Here is a 20438-nt window from a genome sequence, read left to right on the forward strand (position 1 = left end):
TTTATGTACAGATATGCATCTTTTAATGGTTTAAAATAAAATAAGAAAAGTCTAGTTATTTCCATGCAGTGTCCAGAAAGAGGTGTTGTTCAGCTTGTAAGGCAACACAACTGCTTCCACCCACCTCCATCATCATCATCATATGAAATTACTTTTTGTCACAACAAAAAATAGTGGCTGGGAAAATATTTGAGTGGCTGGTAAAAAAAATTGTCCCCCAGCCACTATGGCTGTAGGACCAAATTTTTAATTTCCACTCCTGCTTCTATATGAGTGTAGGAAAATAAATCTGCCACAGCTTGTGGAAGTGGAACATGTGTCCAAACGTACCATCTATTACATCTGCAAATGTTCCTGAAAATCACCAATGAAATAATGCACAAAACCAGTTTGTGCTCATTAAATTAGATTCATTTGGATTTTGTTTTTTAGGTCAGTGCAGCAAATCGATTATAACAAACATTTGTGTGTGACAAAATGTGCTGAATAATAATTTGTAACTGGGTGATTGTAGCTATCAGTATTAAAAATCTTGAGTGGTAAACAAAGCCGCCCCCATCGTACAGCTGTTTACTCTGATGAAAGTCCATGTTGCTACGTGTTACTGTGCACATGATACCTGCCCAGAGTGTCCTGTGTTCACATCGCTGCTGAGTCAGCATTCATGATTGCTTCCCTGTTTCTACTTTCTTCCAGATGTTCTTTGCAGTAAATCGACAGATTTTGTGTTATTTTACCTATTTATAAACAAATTGTTTAGCTTGATCTGGAAAAGTGTGCAGTTTCCAAATAATTATATGTAACTTTTACACTTGTTGAATTATTTAACTTTATTTACAAAAATGTTCCCTTTAGAGTTACATTGAGATTCCTTTAAAACATTGATCTGTGAAATTTACTTCAGCATATTTGCTCTTTTTTTGCTTCTGTCTTGGTTATTTTAGCTTCTAGCTACAGTTTTGCTACATTTAGCTTTTAGCAGCTGATAATTACATTCAGCACACTGCATTTTTGCAGAAAATGCATTTTCTTTACTTTAAACATGTTTTTCTCTAATAATTAGATCCAGAAACTATTTCTCTGTCATGTTGGTGATTCCTTCAATCAAAAATAGATTTTAGTCTCTGTCACTGTTGAAGTTTGAGCTCATAAGTGCAGCAGCAGCAGCAGTCTGGGTCTAATAAGCCTTGCAGAAGAAGAACAGCACGTGCCGTCAATGACTGAACCAAGAAGAAATGTAGGCAGGTAGAACATTGACTTATTGGCTTGACACAATAAAATGATATTCTGTTTTTTCACTTAATGACTGACGCATTATGTAAATGTCTGCATGGATTTATTAACATTTTGAGGCTAAATTTCAGTTAATTATTGCTTTTAAATTGATACTGAAACTCACAAAACAATTTTAAAAAGCTGCAGCTCTTTTATTAAAGTCAAAAAACCCATTTAGCATTTTAATTTTTTTCAAATCAAATAATTTTTTTACATCGGAAAGTTGAAAGGTGCATTAAATCTACACTGTTATTACAGCGCTCCTGTCCTTGCCATTAAATGTTGATGCTGAGCTCAGTTTAGAGGTAAATGGCTTGAAAATTGCTTTTTTCCATTCCAAATAAGGAGAGCCAACATCATGACTGAAGCCTAATGCCCAAAATTACACACCTCATGACAGGCTAATGGAGAACTTTGTGTGAGTATTTAATTGGCTGTGAATGAACAGATACACACAGGAACACACACAGGAGCACGTACATTCATGCAAACTGAATGGAAGCTGCAGTTGCAGTTTTCTTGACAGCTTACACACAAAACCTCAAGTTTAAAGTGTTTCATTTGACATTGATCTTTGTAATAGGGCGAGTTTATTGGGTAGATGTTGTTCTTTCAACTGCTCTCTTCTGCAGGGGTCACCACAGCGAGCAAATTTATACAACAGAATTGGCAATTGTTTTATGTCTGATGCAATTCCTGTTGCAACCTGGGCTCAAACCTGCAGCCTCAGGTTTATAAAATACCCCAAAATACAGCTTAGTAGATACCAAATACTTACACACCTAATAAATACTGTGGCAGTATGCCCTGTGGCCTTTGAACGCACCACACAAGTGCTTGAATCTAATTGGTTGTGGCGCTGGCTGCCTGTATATAAAGGACCCTCCCTCACCTGGTTGACATGACGTTGTTTTCCTTCCGGTTCAGACCTCGGTGGTTGTGGGTGCTGCATGCTAGGTAAGGCAGGCTTCACCTCTCTCAAGCAAATTTATTACTTGTGATTTATTTACATTTTCTGTATAACAGCTGCAAATTAATGCGTGCGCGCAAACGATGCGCTTAACGACGCTCTGATCGCCGCCGCCTGTACAAGCTCTACGTTTCCTCCTTCCTTTTAGAGGCACTACATAAAGAGCTCAGTGGTAGGTGAAGTACTGGAGTTTGGATGCTTTTAGATTCCATTTCTAACATTTATTTTTGATAGCCGCTGCTGTTTGTCCTTGGCCGGCTGTTTGCCCGCTGTTCTGGTTGTCCCCGACCGACGGTCCGCCTGTCAACTGGATAACCTGTCGACTGCCTACTTGTCGTCCTGTTTGCTGGCTTCATGCCCGCCGTCCTGGTCGGCGTAAAGCTGGCTCCTACCACTCGTCCAGTGTGGCTGATTTGGGCTGATTGGTGATCAGCTCGGACCATCTTTCTACTGCCGCTCTGAGTGGCGTCTGCTACAGCGGATCGGTTTCTCCCCGGACAGACTCTTAATTTGGACTATTGCTGCTTGATTGTGGGCTGAACTGTACAATTGTATTGTTTGTAATTTGAATGTCTCTTCTTTGTTTTTTTGACAGGAACGGCCAGCTCGTGGTGTTGGTGGTGGTACTCCTTTTGGTTTGGTGCATGATTTTCTTTTGTTTTGCCTTGTTTCGTTTGCTGTGTTTCTTTTCTTGTAGGACACTAGCCTAAATTGCACTCCCGTCCCTGAGTTGCGCTAACACTGACTTTTAATGTGTGAGTGGTTTTAGACTAGTATTTTTGACTAAACAAACAACTGTGGAATAAATAAAAATTGTTACATTGTGAGATTGTCTCAAGCCTCATCTGTAGCGGGTCTGTGTGCCTTTAAGGTAACTTTTTAGTGGAGTTGTTGCAACCAATTATTAAAATAGTGTTTTTAAAACTTAAGTTCCCAATTATCACACTGCTCCCGCCACAATACCAAGTACTCAACTAGTACAGGCTGGAAAACTTAACTGTACTTTAAAAACTGTGAACCTTTGATGGCAAAAGCCTGGTCTCATTAACATAAAAACCTGATTTTATTCCTACTTTAAACACTACGTACTCTCTCAGTATGCAGGACTTTGGTTGCTCTGTTTGAAATTTGGGGAAACATGGCCCATGGCATAATGGTCGGGACTAGATAATCACGCTAGAAACAATATGAATCATGTGCTGTACAGCCTGCATGTTTACTTTTGTTCAGGTACTTCCTTCTGTGTTATTCCCCTCTGATATATAACCCTGGAAAGCAGAAACACATGCTCTGACAGGTAATCACCCAGATTAAAAACTCAACTGATGCACAATAAACCATATGTGCTCGACAACGTCATAAGGCAAGCTTCCTGTTTTTTCCTGCCATATGAATCCGTAACTTTTCTCATTACACAAACTGTGTTTCAGTACAACAGCTGCGGCTGGGCTGTTTACAACGTTCTCTGCAGACTGTCAGGCCTAAAGTTAGTCTCAGGAGGGCGTGTAGGACGTACAAGTCAGTGTTTTATTGTGTTCATCACTTCAGGGCTTCTGTTGTGTCATTTGTACTCACATAGTTTAGAACCTTACATAAAAAATGTTTAGTAAAGACAACATAAAATGCTTTAATTCAACAATGTGTTTTAATGCTGTTCATATTTTGAAAACGTGGGCACAAAAACAGGTTTTTCACTTGTATAAATTAAACAAATAGCTCTTCTTGTAGGAATACATATTGTCCATCACATTTTTGTGTTTGCTAAAACCACTTCCCTGTGGCAGCCATCTTGAATTGAGTTGCATCCAAAAGTTAATCAGTTGTAGAGGTCAGCACAATGATTACTTTCTGAAACTTTCATTAAATTTGTTGGGGGGTTCATGAGAAATTTGGCTAACAGTACAACTCCCACCCTGGAAACACACAGGTAAAAATATTTGTTTTTGTCTTCAGCTGAGGGTGATAAAAACACCAATGTTTGAAAACTACGGAGATAAAGTGGTGCTCTAGTTCTGTAAAAAAGATATTTGATGTCAGCTGCACAAAATTTTAAGATCTGCTGAGTCTTAAAATGTTTAATAATGTCCAAAAAGTTGTGGACAGACTTGGACTGCAGTCAGTCTCGGTTCACCTCTCAAAGCCTTTTACGCAGAAGCCACATGGTTGTTAATTGTGCATCGTGTAGTTTATGTTGTGTAAGAAGTCACTGAAATGGCAGCAGACATCGAGCTGAAAGCTGTTGTTCTGATTTAATGATGCATTCAGAGACGCACAAGTTGGTCCTGTCTGCACATCGAGACACCTCATTCCAACACGTCCGCCTGCTTTTCATCTCCGCTCTGATTACATGACGGCCTGAAGGATTTAAACAGTTCATCCACTGTCCCCCCTCACCTAAATGTCACGTGAACACGCTCTGAAAGAAAACAGGAACATTTATGCATCTTGTTTACATTTTTTCCTCGTCACATGAAATCTGGGTTCACTTATACTGTTGTTCAGAAGTCTTTCTGTTTTTAATAATAAAAAAATCCTGAGGACCTAAACATCAGAACTCTTTAATGCTGTTTTTGGGTCCTGTCCTTAAATATGTCATATTCTCAATATGTGAACATTTTACAGCAAAACTCTTTGTACTTTAATGTGTGGGGAATCTTTACTTCAGAAAGCCTCAACCTTTGAGATGCTTTTTAAAATAAATAATTATGTGACTGACTTTAAAGTGATTAATTTGAAGACTTTCTAATAGGTGTTTTTTTTTCTAGTCTTATGTTTTTCTTAGTTGTTCTTTGGCTTCCCGTAAAAGTTGCCCCATTCCCCTGGTTTTAAATCTATCTAAATTCTGTCAGAAAAAGGTGATAAGTATTTATCTGAGTTACAGCATTTAAAAAAAACCTAATTCCAAAAAAGTTGGGACACTGTGTAAAATGTAAATAAAAAGCCAACCCATATTTTATTCAAAATGGAACATAACAAACAGAAGAAATGTTTAAGAAACTGTACCACATTTTAAAAAATGGAGTTTAAACTTTATAGCAGCAACACATCTCAAAGAAGTTGTACCAGGATCATGTTTCCTTCCCTCCTTCTCACGTATTTCCATCAATGCTATGTTGTGTTTTTTGCAAAGCAGTGAATTTCTGCCCAGCTTTACTCCTGACAGATTCAGTCTCTAAAATGATTTTTTTTATCCCCAGTCCTCTTACTAACCTGCTGCTAATTAACCTAATTAGATCTTCTTTGTACCACTTCCTTTTACAGCTTTTTGTTCCCCCTGTCCAAACTTCCTTTGAGATGTGTCACTGCCATGAAATTCAAAATTACCTCGATAAAAATATAGGAAGATGAAACAACCCCTCTCCCCCACAAACAGTTACTTAGTTTCAAGAGTTGAAATATCTGTTGTGTTCTATTGTAAATAAAATATGAGTTTCATCATTTCATTTACATTTTGCACAATGTCCCATTTTTTTTTCAGATTTGGGTTTTCATTACATTTTAAAAGCGTCTTCATTTGGCCAGGCAGTCACGTTTTCTTATCATGACAAGATTTTTATTATGACACCTGATTTTCCTCCAGAGGCATACAATTACACACAGAAAATACACGCAGGCAATTTTGCGGTGAACTCGCTGACTTATACTCAATGCCAAACACTTAAAGATGACACAGATAAAGTCTATTCACAAACATATCAGCGGCTCATTTATGGTGGCGCTGTCACCACGTGAGATGGAAGCTGGAAGAAAGGCCATGTAGCTGCAGCCTTTTTGATAACTGAACCTGCATGCTGTTCCTCACGTAGCCTCATCACAGCTTATTATGTCCGGACATGAATGACTTACTGATGAGGCCTGTAAACGATCACCGCAGCAGGCCTGTGCATGAGCACTGAGAGTTCTGTTCTACGGGTCATTTAGCCGGGCCTGGAAAAGTCTACGCTGTTTGGGTTCCATATGCTTCTTGTGCACCACACCAGACTTTCTTACAAAAAGCTTTTCTCAAAGCAGCGGTTTATGTCCTGGAGTGGTCCAGATTTTACGCTGAAAACAGAAAAATAAAACTTAGAACTGATAACATTTTCCTGTAATATTAGAGCACCAGGCCACAACGTAATATATCACAGGAGCTATGTAAAATTAGGATGAATGTTTGAGAGCTGATGAATTATTGTTTGCCATTGGATTGTTTTTCTTCTTTTCTTTATGGTGAAACAAACAAAAGACTAATTTAAATTTTGAACGTCCAACAAAAGTTGTCTCCCATTGTAATGAGTTTATTCACTTAGAAGTGTTTTCTATTTAGACTTAACATTCGTATTAGTTTAAAACCTGATCAGTGCACAAAAGATGATTGATTACTGGTAAAAAAAAAAAAAAAAAACTAATTGGATCCAAAATGCTCCTGCCAGAGTTTTGATATGCGTTACAAAGAAACAATATATTTCTCCAATTTTAGCTTCTCTCCAGTGGCTCCCTGTAAGATTCAAAGTATAATTTAAAATATTACTTCTAACACAGAAAACTGTCCTTCTTGTATTAAAGATCTGATTGTTTCAGAGTTTTGCTCTCAGACTGCAGGTTTACTTGAGGTTCCTACAGTTTATAAAGTAGAACAGAGGCAGAGCTCCTCTCTCTTTTGGAACAAACTTCCAGTTTATGTCCATGTCTCTAACCCCCTCTTTACTTTTAAGAGCAGGCTTCAGACTTTCCTTTTTGATAAATCCTATAGTTGGGGTTGGCCTGGGTTTCCTTAGTTCTGCTGCCATAGGCTTAGACTGCTGGAGTGCAAACTGACCACATCTCTGCTGCTGGCTTTAGTCTCTCTGCTCTCAGGGTTCAGTTATTGCTGTCATTAACTTGTTTTTCTTGCTATAGAAACGACACCTGGACAAATCCTGTCTTTGTGTCTCCTTCCTGTCCTGTCAAACCCCAGCTGGTCTGCGACAGATGGCGGCTCGTCCTGGTTCTGGTTCTGCTTGAAGTTTCTTCCTATTAAAAGGAAAAATAATTTGATATGTTATATAACCTGTTTTTTATATTAGCACAGTGCCCTGAGATGACTTTTGTTGCGAACCTGCTCTATATGCATAAAGTGAATTAAAATGAAATGAGCAATGAAATGAACGTGGTTAATTTTTAATCAGAGCTACGCATGAGACTGCAAATGTGCACACGTCTTAATTTTCCTTTAATGAAAACTGAGTCGTCTCAAATGGATCTTTTGAAACTTGACACCAAAGAGCAGTAAACAGAAAGTGACAAGATGAATTACTTTTACCATCTGAGGCGCAGCTGGCAGCACATTCTTTGTTCTGCTGTGGGGGGGTCAAACATCTGGGGCTCAGTTAAAACACAAAATAAAGATGCCCAGTTTAGCTTAAAACTTTAGTTTGCTTTTAGCCATTGAAAACACATGTTCAACTAATAAAGGTCAGCAAATAAATTCTAATATTATAAGAGAAATAGCTGACATGTTTTGTTTCTGATTGTTGGGTTGTCATTAGAATTGTGGAAAAAATGCAAAACAAGGACAAAATGATAATGAAACTTTGATGGGGACCTAGATGAAGAGCCAGATCAATTTATTTCTCTCTGTAAAGTTTTTGCCCAAACTTATAATTATGATTCATAGTTTGTGCCACAGTGTAATGAGCACTGGGTAATGGCATCATGAGCATTCATATTGGATGATAAAGATGCGTCCCTCGTTGTGTCTGTGTCTTTTTGTCTGCTGCTGGGTTTGAAGTTTGCAGGAACCAATGAACCAATAAAGATAATCTGCAGATTCATGCACAACCTGCCACTGTCTCTTGCACAACTTACGTCACTGTTCTGTGTGTTTTTTATGATGGTGCAGGAGATGTAATCCAGGAAAGGAATGTTTTTATTTCTTAACAAAAGCCATGCAGTATTTAGATGTGTAAATTCTACCAAGCAGCAACTAAAAACAAAACCAAAAATGGATTTCAAAGCAAAATAAATATGAAACATCACACATCCCCTTTTGTTCTCTCCGTTTTTCATTATATTGTTGATGGTTTTTGGTTCTTTGTTGTTGGTAGTTGGTAAGGTTTAAAGAAAACAGAAAGTTTGGTCTCTTTGTGACTTCAGCAGTTCTAACATTTCCAAACATCAGGGGATGAAGTTGCCTTTGGCCACACAGAGGATTGGTGGAAGACTGCAACCTTCACGTGCCTCTTTAGTTATATTATGAAGTGCAGTCAAACAATTTAATCTAATTGAGGTTTGTTATGATGCCCCAGAAAAAAAAACAAATTTATCTGTTTAGTTTTTAAAGTGGTGCTCTGTTTTCTCCATTTATAACCAGAATAAGAATTATTGTCATTGAAACAGGTTGGCAGAAATTAAAACAAAACAAGAAAAACACTACAAAAAATAAAATAGGCAAACTAGGTTTTTTAGATGTAGGTACTAACTTATATTATACAATGGCATATTAGAGCCAATCGGAATAAAAAAAAGTAGATTTTATTGTGTTTTAATCTTAAAGTGTGAATGTGGAGCTTAGATATGAAAATGCTGCTGCTGTCGTTACTTGCTCTACTCTCCATGGTTGTATTTGTAATTATTTATATCATTAAAATGTGTTTTTCTTTCCTGGACCAGTCATTCTGTGTTTGTATCTCTTTCCTGTTCTCCAACAGCAGCCGGTCGGAGCAGATGGCAGCTCGTCCTGAGCCTGGTTCTGGTCCTGGTTCTGGTTCTGCTGGAGGTTTTTCCTTTCCACTGTCACCACTGTGCTGCTCAGGATGGGAAACTGCGACAAAGTAAAGAACTTTTACTTTTACTGATTGGCTGTTTTAATATACAGTATTTTTGTAGAGACCTGAGACAACTTTTGTTGTGACTTAGCATTAAATAAATAAACTGAATTGAATTATTTGAGACTCTTATTGTGAAGGATTGAAAGGATTAAAACGCACCTTGCACCGGTTCAGCTAAAATATTGCATGTTGTTTTGTAGTTAAACCATAACCATCAGACACAATAATAAAAACAAATGAAACAAATCCAGTCGGGGTCAGCAGGATTCTCTTCCTCAGCATTGCAACTTTTGTCTGTCAGTAATATTTACAATTTCATTTCAAAAAATAAAAACAATAAAAAGCTTCCTCCTTTTTTTCCCCCCAAGTGGCCCTAATACATGTCATAATATCAACTTAGTGTTCAGTTTAATAGGTAGTCTGTCTGTGACTGTTATAACCACTCTATTCCATTCACATTTCTTTCTTAGGTGCAGCAAATCTTTTTTAGTTCTCATCCAAGAGTACAAAGAGGGCAAATGGGAAAATGTATCGAACATGACATCATAACAGAGGTGTTATTCTGAGCCTCATCTTCTGACACACCTTCCCGTCTCAGAAAGTGAAAGATGTATAAAGAGATTACGTTCCTAAATGTATTGTATTGTCATACTTTTTGAGGTAAATATTGCAACTACACTTTGAGTAAACACTGCTGGTTTTATTAAGGATCTAACTGTAAACAAACTACTGTCATAAAATCAAATTAAACTGGGATAAAAACGTCACGCTGTGACAGCTTCTTTCATGTGCTCATTAGACTGATTTGTCATGTTGGAGTGTTTCTCTAAAATGACGGATGCGGCTCTTGACTACATGCAATTACCCTCTGATAAATGTCCTCCTCCGAGCTGATAGGAACGAAGTTGAGAACTAATGAGAGGGCTCTTTGTGGCACCTCTGAGGAGCTGTTATATCTGCTGAACTGAGGCGAAGCCCGACTGGGATAATTTATTGTGACTGAGCCACTTTACCAAGGCCATTAACTGTCACCTGATGTGGTTTATGATAGCCTGTATTCAGTGGATGAGGATACGTTGATTGAGTTTGACCTTTGAAACCATTAATAGAACTTTAAACACAGTGAACCCTGCAGCCTCCTCCCATTAAACATACTGTATTTAAACTGAAACTTTCCTCACCAACATGTTGCCTGAAATAACTCTCAACTCCCATTTAGTTCCTTAGTTTGGCTGAAAACAGTGCTCACAGGTACGGTTTGCTTTGGAAACACAAGATGCTAAAAATATCTCCAACAAAGTCAGAGCTTCACATGAAGACAACAACAGTGAACAGAGAAATGTGGGATTTATGAAATGTTAAAATCAACTGTTAAACACATTATTTACCTAAATAATACAAATAAACATGTTAAAATGATCATTAAGTCAAGAAGAAGCATGGTTGATTTTCTATTTGTCTAATTGTTACACCAATTCAACTTGGTTTTAGCCAAATAAAGCAAAACAATGAGGAGAACTGTCTAAAACCCCATAGAGCTGTGAGTCATGGTTAAAATATGTAAGGTTGTAATGTGCTTTCAGGTTTGGATACGGCAGGTTTTACATCACATAATGGGAACTATCAACCTGGAGAGTTTAAATGAGTGACCAGTCCTACCAAGTACCAAGAACCAAACCCAGTTCATTAATACTAACCCTGATGATATACCTTATCTACAAACCATATGAAGGTGAGTCCTATTAAAAAGTGAATTATCTTATTTGAAAACAAGACTGTATTTATTTTTAAACAAGACCAATGTAAGACCAAGTTTTCATGTCATAAAACAAAAGCAGATAAATTAGTTTAAAAAGTGTCACTACTGTATTATTTAAAGGCTTTTCTTGGGAAGAGCAACAATTTGGCTTTTATCCACAGATGCACTCTGTTGGGAGATTAGGTTAGCCAGTCTGAGCTAATTAGCTTCAGACACACTCCTGATTGGTTTCATATTAAAGTGCTTCTCAGGACAACAACAACAAGAAATACATTTATTTTAAATTGGATTCCTAAAATGAAAGGTGGTGAAGTTCACTGTAATCCATTTGAGTTTATGGTCAAATTCAGCAAATATATTCTCATAATTTGACAGCTGTTTAGACTGTGTGTCTGCAGTAAAACAGCCCAGTCATGGATCAATGTGTGCAGGGAAACAAAACAGTAAAATATGATGAAGCAATTATTACATTCCTGCATCCTAGACAACATCCAGGACTTTTAAAGAAAAGAACTGCACTGTTTCATATAAAACAGCTCCTTTCAGTACCAAATTGCAAGAAATACTGTATGCCTGTGAAATGTAGGGCTTGCAAAACAGAAGATAAAGTTTATGGTGAAAATCATCAGTGCAGGAGGCAGATTTCCTCAGATAAACTCGACACAAAAAGACTCCAGAGTAATAAAACATATTAGACTAGATCAAATTAAAGTTGTTTTACATTATTAATAAAATGCACATTTTCTCCTTGGTCCATTTGTTTAAAATAAAAACTAGTGTCCCAAATAACATTTTGAAATATTTTTAGCAAAAGAACCTTTGACATAGGAAAACCCCTTCCCACATCACTGCACTGTTCTGCCCAAAGTGCCTGTTTTTTTGTGCGTGTTCCTGTGACACCTGCAGGTGTGTGTAGCTGTGTTAGGGCTATCATCACCTCGCTGCTGTGTAAGCCTGGCATCTGTGGCTCTAATTACATCCTGCTGTCTGGATCAGGGCTGGTTAGCAGCAGGAAGCAGTGAGGCAAAATTCATAATCAGCTCCATTTAGGCACAAGACCTACTTTATGTGGCCGACCAAGACCGTTTTACAAACCAAATAAAAGTATGTTGTGCTTTGGCTCATCAAAACAAGTTATGTTTGGCAACCTAAAGGCTTAAAATAACATTAATATATGCGTTGTCACTCACTGTTCTTGCAGGGAGCTGCACAGGAAGTGATTTGCTGCTCGCTTGCAGGACCTTAGTGACGGAGAGATGGAGGAAACAGAAAGCTGACCAGAAAGGAGAAGAAATGGCTCAGATCACACATATAGGATTTCTCAGCTGAAACTCTGAAATCTAGTGATGTTTTCCTGAGATTTTTGTCTTTTTTTAAAGTATCTTGAGCACCGTTTTTAGTCTGGTAGCAGCAAAGGTTGAGTTACCTTTAGTAACCGTTTAGTTGGTTTATCTTGATGATTTTAGTCTAAATCTGACCCCTTATTATAACCAAAACATCCTCAAATGAGATTAAAACAAGACATATTGTTAATTGTTTCTTGAAGTAAATGAGAATATTACAATACTATAAAACTTGACAACAGAGAACAGAGTCTACACCAAATATGGACTAAATGTTTTTTTGGCTGGTGACAGAATATAGTGTAAAGGCTATATATAAATGTGTGTGTGTGTGTGTGTGTGTGTGTGTGTGTGTGTGTGTGTGTGTGTGTGTATGGAGAGCTGCAGAAGAATTGGTTCCAACATTTCAACCTTTTCTTGTTTAAAAAGAGCTCCTGGCCTTGCTCCATGCTTTAAATGCCTGCACATGTAGCTGCACTTTAGAAAAGTACGTTCTGCCTTGAGCTGCTCTTAGATAACTTAGATTTAAGGATTCAAGCAGCTTTTAAGCATCAGATAAAAAAAAGAAAGAAAAAAGAGGAGGGCCAAGCAATTCTGAGATGAGGTCATTTGCGCACAAAAAAGGTGCGAGTGCATCAAAAAGCAACTAATGGTTACTTTCATGCACACATTTATCAACATTTGAACTTTCATTTGCTTGCTTATCACTTAGGCTCATTAATTTGTTGCCTGGGAGCATGACTGCAGTTGTTAAATTGGTTTGTCCTTTTAGGTCAGGACGAGTAAGCTGATCAAATCAATCTGTCCTGCTCACAGTGCCAGAGAGGCCACCGTGTCCCTCTGTGCTTTACGCAACGATAACAAAGGATGATGCACTGAACTTCATATATCATGGATCATCATCTTAACAGCTAACTATAAATAATTAAAAAACCTTGTGTTCAGTTGTGGTTGTGTTTAGGATTTTTATTACATTCCTAACTGATTTTGAAATGTGTAAATGAAACAAAGTTTTAAAATGAAGGTTGGCCACCTGCGTCCCTGAAGGCTTTTAATCATCCTGTCACTGCGCGTTACCATGAACCAGGTGCAAACTGGGAAAAACTATGAAACGGACATTTCATAAATGCCACAGTCAGTGCTCAAACTGGCATGTTGTTGTGAATCCTCCTTCACTAAATGAAGAGATTTACCAGCAGTGACTGGTTCACCTACCTTAAAGAATGTTAGTTCATGCCATAAAATAATCATCTCTTGATAAACATTAACATTGACATTAAATCATTCATAAAGGAAGCTTCAGCCTCTGGTGTCCAAGAAATCTTACCGTGTGCAGCCATTAAACCAAACAAACAATAGTGAAAACTTTCTGCGTACCATTTGCTTTTCTGTTCACAGTTTGGTGTTTCCTTTTTTCCCCATCTAGGGAGTGGCCCTCCCAGATATTTAATCTCTTCCTTCCACAGCAGCAGTTCAGTTATGCTGACTTTATGACCTTACTGAGCTAAAAAGTTAAACAAAAAGTCTGTTTTACAGTTTTGCCGCTTTGGTTTGGTCTTATGATTTAGAGTACTTTTACCTTTTCTTCTGAGAGGGTCATTAAATCTCAGCTTGCCTGTCTCCTTGTCAGATGCACCCTTCTTGTAGTTGTTGTCACCCAATTCAGTTTTTGAGAGTAAATTTGCAGTCAGGATAAATATTAAATTTACAGGTTCTCATTCTTCCTTTAGTCTTCAGCACACGTCCCAAACATTCCCACTCCTGCCCATGTAGTTGATTTACTCCTTCCAGCCTAACATAAGTCATTTTATTACTCCAGATTAAAGATTTTTAGTAGGAGAGAGACAACATGTTGTCCTCATGAATCCTCTGTAATCCTAATACAGATTAGCCAGTCTGAATTTAAAATTCAAAGTTTACTTTTTTTCTGAGCTCTGCTTTGTAAATTTGTGAGGCAGCTTTCTTTTCAGCACAAAGATGTGGCTCATGGTAGGAGCAGTTTTTTTAGTCTGTCAACTTTAATGGTACAGATCATTTTCTTCTTTTATTCAACTATTTGCAGATTGATTCTGATGATTTCTGTAAATTTCCCATCAGTTATCACTGATCTGCATGCCCCTGTGTCACAGAGCATTTAACTCAATGATCATTTAATTTTATTATCTTTCCTTTTGTCTTAATGTGACCTGATTCTGCTAGTCATGGTGTCCAGTCTTCATCCATCCTCCTCTTCCTCCTGCTTCTGCCCTCTTCTCTCTCCACACTCTCAGGCCCAATGTCTGTTTTCCACACACATAACAAGCAGCGTCCCTGATGACCCCTCCTGGCGACCTCGCCCTCCTCTGTGTCCCCGTCCCTCATGTCCTCTCCACCTCAGAAAAACACATCAGAAGCCCCATCAGGGGAATCAACATTCATCACATAGACAGGCTGTGGTGTTTTATATGTTCTCTCTTTCCTCGCCTTTTGTTTTTAATGTGTAATTCAGCATGTCTGGCATATTGGAGGGCGTCTCTCAGGACTTGGTCTGGAGCAGAGGAGATGGAGGTCGGATCAGGGTAGACACGGAGTGTGGATCATATGGAGGAGGCTGTTGGACTGGAAGCACATTTCTTTGTCCTGATATTACAATATTATAAACCTCAGAAGAAAAGAGAAATGTGTTAGGGACGTCATTTTTATTCTGTTTTTTTACTTCACATTTCAGTCTCTTCTTCCTGCTATCTCTGTCTCCCTTTACATACTTTTCTGCCTCTTCTAACCACTTTCCTCAAATCCATCACTAGTTTCTCACATTCCTCAACATTCAGCTGACCTTTAAAATCAAACTTTCTTACCAGATGTTTCACATTATATGTAAATAAGACTTACTTCTATAGCACTTCTCATAGATACAATAATTAGCAGAAAGTGCTTCATAATAGAGCAAAAGTAGTACATAATTATAAGATTATATAGTTATATAAATACATATAGATACATTTTTAATGCAAGAAGTAGTTCATGTTAAAGAAGTCTTCTTAGGGTCTACCATTTGTGTCCTAACTCAACACAGAACTTCCCTAAATTTTTCTACAGATCCCAGACCTTAAAAGTACTTTTCCCTCGAAGTAGAATGGTCTCAGTGTCACCGTCCACTCCTCCGGCAGATCCTGGCCTTTCAGATCCCAAACAGCGGAGGAGGTCTTTATTTCAGGTATCCCAGACTTGTTTTTCAGGTACAAACCTGGAGGAGATTTAGGTTGTTGAGATCCCTGTTCTGAAAAATACCTCTTTAGAAGGGTTCAATGACATTTCTTTATATAGAAATAGAAAGAGAACCAAACTCATGTTTAAGGTAATTTAATTCTCATGAAGGAGCAGACGTTTGTACATCACAAGTTGTGTGGAAACAACTGGCCACGTAGGCAACATCTCAGACATCATTTATACACTTCTGAAGCTGGAACGAGCATTATCTTCAGCTGTACAAACTAACCACAGTCAGAAATCTAATTGGTGACAAGGAAGTGATTTATTTTTCTCTTACTGCAGGTTCTTCTCTTCATGGTGGGGTGGAAAACAAAGACCCTCGACTGCAGTCGTAAAAAGCTTCATCTGCGAAGACATGCATGTTTTCAAAGCATGATGATGACAAAAACAGAAAATCTCTTCTACTAAAGGCATAAACTTTTAAACTTTTAGCACATAAGGTTCAATAGTTAACAAAAGTCACACTGTTTTACCATTTAAAACATTTTATTCCACACTGGCTGTGATATTTTGGCACCTAAAAGCTTCAGAAGAAAGCTGTTTTTTTAGCAAACACATCAGAAGTTTGGAGGCCCATTCACCGCCAGTCAAAGTGGAGGAATTGTTTCCCCCAGAAGGAAGTGGGAACATTACACAGAGGCCAAGTACCTGGATGTATCACTTCACTCTTGTTTGGCCAAGACTTAAATTACCAACAGATACAAATAGATTCCCTGTTTGGTTACAATAAGGATTCTCCTCTCCATGTAAATCAGTGGTGTGTAATCCTAGTCCTGGAGGGCCACCATCCTGCACGTTTCGGTTGTTTCTCTGCTCTTCAGCAGCTCTTCAAGTTCTGCAGAAGCCTGTTAATTGCTCTACAGCAGAGAAACACCTAAAACATGCAGGATAGTGGCCCTTGAAGACCATGATTTTGTAAATATTTCAGTCCTCAGTGCCGCTGATCAGATTCTCTGCACTCGTGCAGCTGTGCCTCTGATTGATTACTTATGCTTAACTTTTAACCAATCACCGTTCCTTTTGAGTCCTGTATCATCTTATCCTCTAAATGTGATCTGGAAGTGGTGTAGAGAAAGCCATGCCTCCCGTGGGCAATGAGGTTGAAGATGTGACCGCAGCTCACGGCTACAGACACTGATATTGAGTACCAACAACTTTATGAGAGCTGGTGGTACGCTCTAAAATGTGACGGTACACTGAGGACAAAAATTTCCAAACACATTGTTATCTATTTTAGGGTACTTCCTTTATTAGATTATTAGATAACCCTAAGTGTAGTTTCTGAGTTATAACACACTGAGGTTGTGTCAGACACAGTGAGCATGAACGCAACAGTTCAGTCACGTATTTTCAAGCTGTTTTTGTCTGTGCAGCTTCATTTCTGCTGTATGGATTCATTTATTGGCAAATACAGCTTGGTTGGGCTTTAAAAGTAATCTCAAAAAAAGAACTTAAGGCTTTTTGGGTAGTTTCACAGATGACAATCTTGATTTAAGGTTTATAAGGTCAGAAATATTTAGATCTGCAGAGCAGAAGATTGTTTTGCCCACAGATCCACAAAGTCTGCACGTTTCCTGGCTGCTGATAAAGAAGATTAGATTAGAAATAAATTATTGTTATTAAAATCATTATTTATTTCTTGGAAGATTAGATGGAAACAAGCTGTTGGGACACAAATGTACTATTGACTGCATTCTTGTTTAGCTTCTATTTTGTTTGTTTGTACAAGAACATTTCAACTCAGTAATGTCTGGACACATTTACAAATTCAAGGTTTTTTTTTGTATAATCCAAGAAATAAATTAGAACACTGAAAATCAATATTGAAAGGTTGTAGTGAGAAAATACAGCTAAATAAAAATCCTACTTTGGATTTCAGGGGCACCTTCAGAAAGTCTTTGCAGGGGTGGCCAAATGGGGGCCACTGTTAAAAGTCATAACAGAATTTATAAGCTATTTGAAAAGCAATATTGCAATATGGGAGTTAGAGAATAGCCTTCTGATAATAGCCTTCTGATAATGGCCTTCTTTGGTTTGTTGCTTTACTGTTGACATTAATAAGTTAAAATAGCAGTCTCTACTCAACCCATTGGAGCTTGTCCTCTCTTCTCTTATCAGATTTAAAATCAGGAAATATTTTATTATTCCGCAGAGGCAAATTCACATTTATGAAGAAGCCCCATGTAGACAAATATTAGAAATAGAACAATACAAAGCAAATAATTCAAATTCAAGCAGCTATTTCCTATACATCCCCATACACAACATAACTATTTTCATATTTATAATTAAAATCAGCAATTTTAGAAAGAATGAATATGTATCTTGCAAGATCTGTTTGTGCTCAAAGTATGGATTGGGAATGACTCTAAGCTACCACCCCAACAAACTGTATCACAGCATGTGTAAAACTGGCTGAGTTATAACCATTTTGCATTTGCAAAATAATTAATTAACTAATTAATCAATTATCTGTGGCAGCCATCTTAAATCAGGTTCAACTATTAATTAAATGTAGATGTGCATTCAGTGTTTCAATAAAATCTATTTGGCTCATGACATGTTTTGCTAAAAGACTGATTAAACAATTATCTGACCAGGGGCCCAGTGTGGGGACTAGAACCTTTAGAGCGCCCCCTTTTGGCGCCCCATCAGGTTTGTCCTTGTTGTGGTTGGTGGCAGCTTTGCATTTGATGGCTTCGCCAAACTGTTCCCAGGAAAAACTTTCAGCGACTGTGTGGCTTTCTTCAAAAGTTGACGTGGTTTATTTATTCATACTTTCCTAAAATAAATTCATCATATTAAAAATATATATGAAAAAAATCTTTATTCTAATTTTTGCTTGAATCTAACGTACACTGATGTTCAGTATTTCCATTATTCATGTGCCTGCTCTGCTGAGAATGAGTCACCTCAGAATTACATGCCAACACTCACTGTGCCGCCGCAACTTCCCTTCCTGAGAGTCATGAAAAATACCTCTGAACCTCTTACCTCACTCTCGTATTTGTCTGGATTCTCATCTGCAAAAAGGAAACCAAGTGACACATGAACCAGAATCACTTACATAAACAGACTCTTTTATATTTCAGTTATTTGTGTTGAATAACTGCTTTCTTGTTTCAACAACTTAAGGGTTTGAATAATTTGATAACATGTAATTTTTGTGATATTTAACTGGTTTCTGAACTCTAACGGTCCTATTTCTGACCTAATGGTTTCAGAAACTGTTGCTCCTTAGCTAGCTGCATCCAGGCAGGTCTGGTATTTTAATCAAAGAACAGTAGCTGTTTTTCTTAGAGTCCTCCCATAAATATTGATTAATTTCCAGTTGATGGACTTATAATCGATAACTGGTTCCTTATGATAAGTAATTGGGTTCTTTGTTAGCTGCAGATTGTGTTAACAAACAGCTTTAAGTGGAGTTTAGGAATTTTAAGGTCTCGCTCACTGTGTGGGCTTGAATGGAGGTTAAAAGACAAAGTGAGGCAGATTTTGACTCCTGGCTGGACTCATCCTCAGGGATGAAGAGTGAGAAACTGAGCTGCTGGAGTTCCTGCTGTTCTGAATTAAACAGAGACAACTGAACTGGTTTGGACATCAGGTTAGGATGTATTTCAGACACCTTTAAGGGAGGAGTTTTAAATATGGTCTCAGGACAGACCCAGGACTCACAGGTGAGATTATATCTCGAGGCTGACTTGGGTTGGCCTCAGAGTCCCCTCAAATGATCTGGAAACTGTAGCTGGGAAGAGGGAGGTCTGGGGAACCCTGTTCAGAGGTTAAAATGGGACTCGGTTCTGTATAATTGCTAAGATGGATGAATGAACAATTACTCCCACGACACCCAGAAGAGAAACCAACGGAGGCTTTCTGCCAGCTGTAAACTAAAATGTCTGCAGGTAGCTCTGTACTTTCTCCTGCTCCTCTCCCAGAGCATCATCCAGCCCATTTTGTTTTATTGTTCTGTTTGCTCTTACATTACGTTATCCGTTTCCAGTCAGTCCAAACTAACACACACTACCAGTACAGCCTTTAGGATTATACGTCTTATAGGGCCATGAGATGCTTTTCTTCCACAATAGTTCAGAACATTTCACATCTGTTAAACATTTACCTGGAGCTCCTACCTTCTGGGAGAAGATGTAGGACTCTAAGATGCAGAAAAACACGTTTAGGAAAAGATCTTATTCAATCAGCCATAGCTGCCCTGAACAAGAGACCATCTTAAGGAAATTTCTGTGACATTTGTATGATTTGTATCTTCAGTTATTGCCTTTGTCAGCCTTTGTCCGTGGTGACAATAAAACCTAAAATTTAAGTCTTCTTGTTTCATGATACAGTCACAAAACTCAGACCTGGTTACTTGTATACTGACTAAAAGATTCACATGTGATTTAAGTTTTGCACATTTTACCTATAACAAAAAATCAATGTTTTCTGTATTTTTAGTGTGTGGGAATCTCATGGTTTTTTTTAAATAAATCATATTAGTGTAACAATTGAAAAGACTTAAAAGGTTCAGGCAGCACTCAAATCCTTTATTTACAATTCAAGAACTTTAAACCTGGATCAACAAAAACAGACGTGAATGCTAACACTACATTCAGATGGTGCTAACATGTGTGAAACTTGATCACCAAAAGGGTGTTGATGAAGAGAGCAACCTCAGTGTACTTGACTTTGAACTCTCTCTTAAAGGGTCCTTCAGTGAAAACAAATGACAACACTTTCCTAGAAACACCTCACTGAGTGAATTAAAAAGCCCAGACATATGCCAGTGCAGATGACTGGATTAGATTTTTGCTCAGATGATAAAGCTTTTTGTTGTTTTCTGCAGAAGGTGAACTTCACAAGTTCCTCAAATGCCTGAATCACCTCAATCAGAGGAAAACACCTTTTGTTTGGCTTAAATGCAACCCCATCTGTTGTAAATTATCCCCATACTCTCATTGCCTCTCTCTTTTCCTGTCTCTCTCTTCCTTTCTCCATCTGTTGTGATTGGCTAGTTTTCTCTCCCTGCGCTTTGCTGGTATAAATCACCGCTGGGG

At 38.0% G+C, this 20438-nt stretch overlaps 2 long non-coding RNA genes across 2 annotated transcripts; both read left to right on the top strand.

Moving 5' to 3' along the window:
* Positions 1 to 2145: 2145 nt before the first annotated feature.
* On the top strand, positions 2146 to 3072 carry LOC112450990. The gene is made up of 3 exons (XR_003039718.1): positions 2146 to 2232; positions 2302 to 2417; positions 2480 to 3072. It is a non-coding gene; the product is annotated as an uncharacterized LOC112450990 (long non-coding RNA).
* Positions 3073 to 8448: 5376 nt separating this feature from the next.
* LOC119616797 lies at positions 8449 to 13492 on the top strand. Its single transcript, XR_005232840.1, has 3 exons — positions 8449 to 9036; positions 10617 to 10765; positions 11994 to 13492. It is a non-coding gene; the product is annotated as an uncharacterized LOC119616797 (long non-coding RNA).
* Positions 13493 to 20438: the final 6946 nt, after the last annotated feature.

This window comes from Kryptolebias marmoratus, linkage group LG24 (assembly GCF_001649575.2).
Source record: "Kryptolebias marmoratus isolate JLee-2015 linkage group LG24, ASM164957v2, whole genome shotgun sequence".
Lineage (NCBI taxonomy): Eukaryota > Metazoa > Chordata > Actinopteri > Cyprinodontiformes > Rivulidae > Kryptolebias > Kryptolebias marmoratus.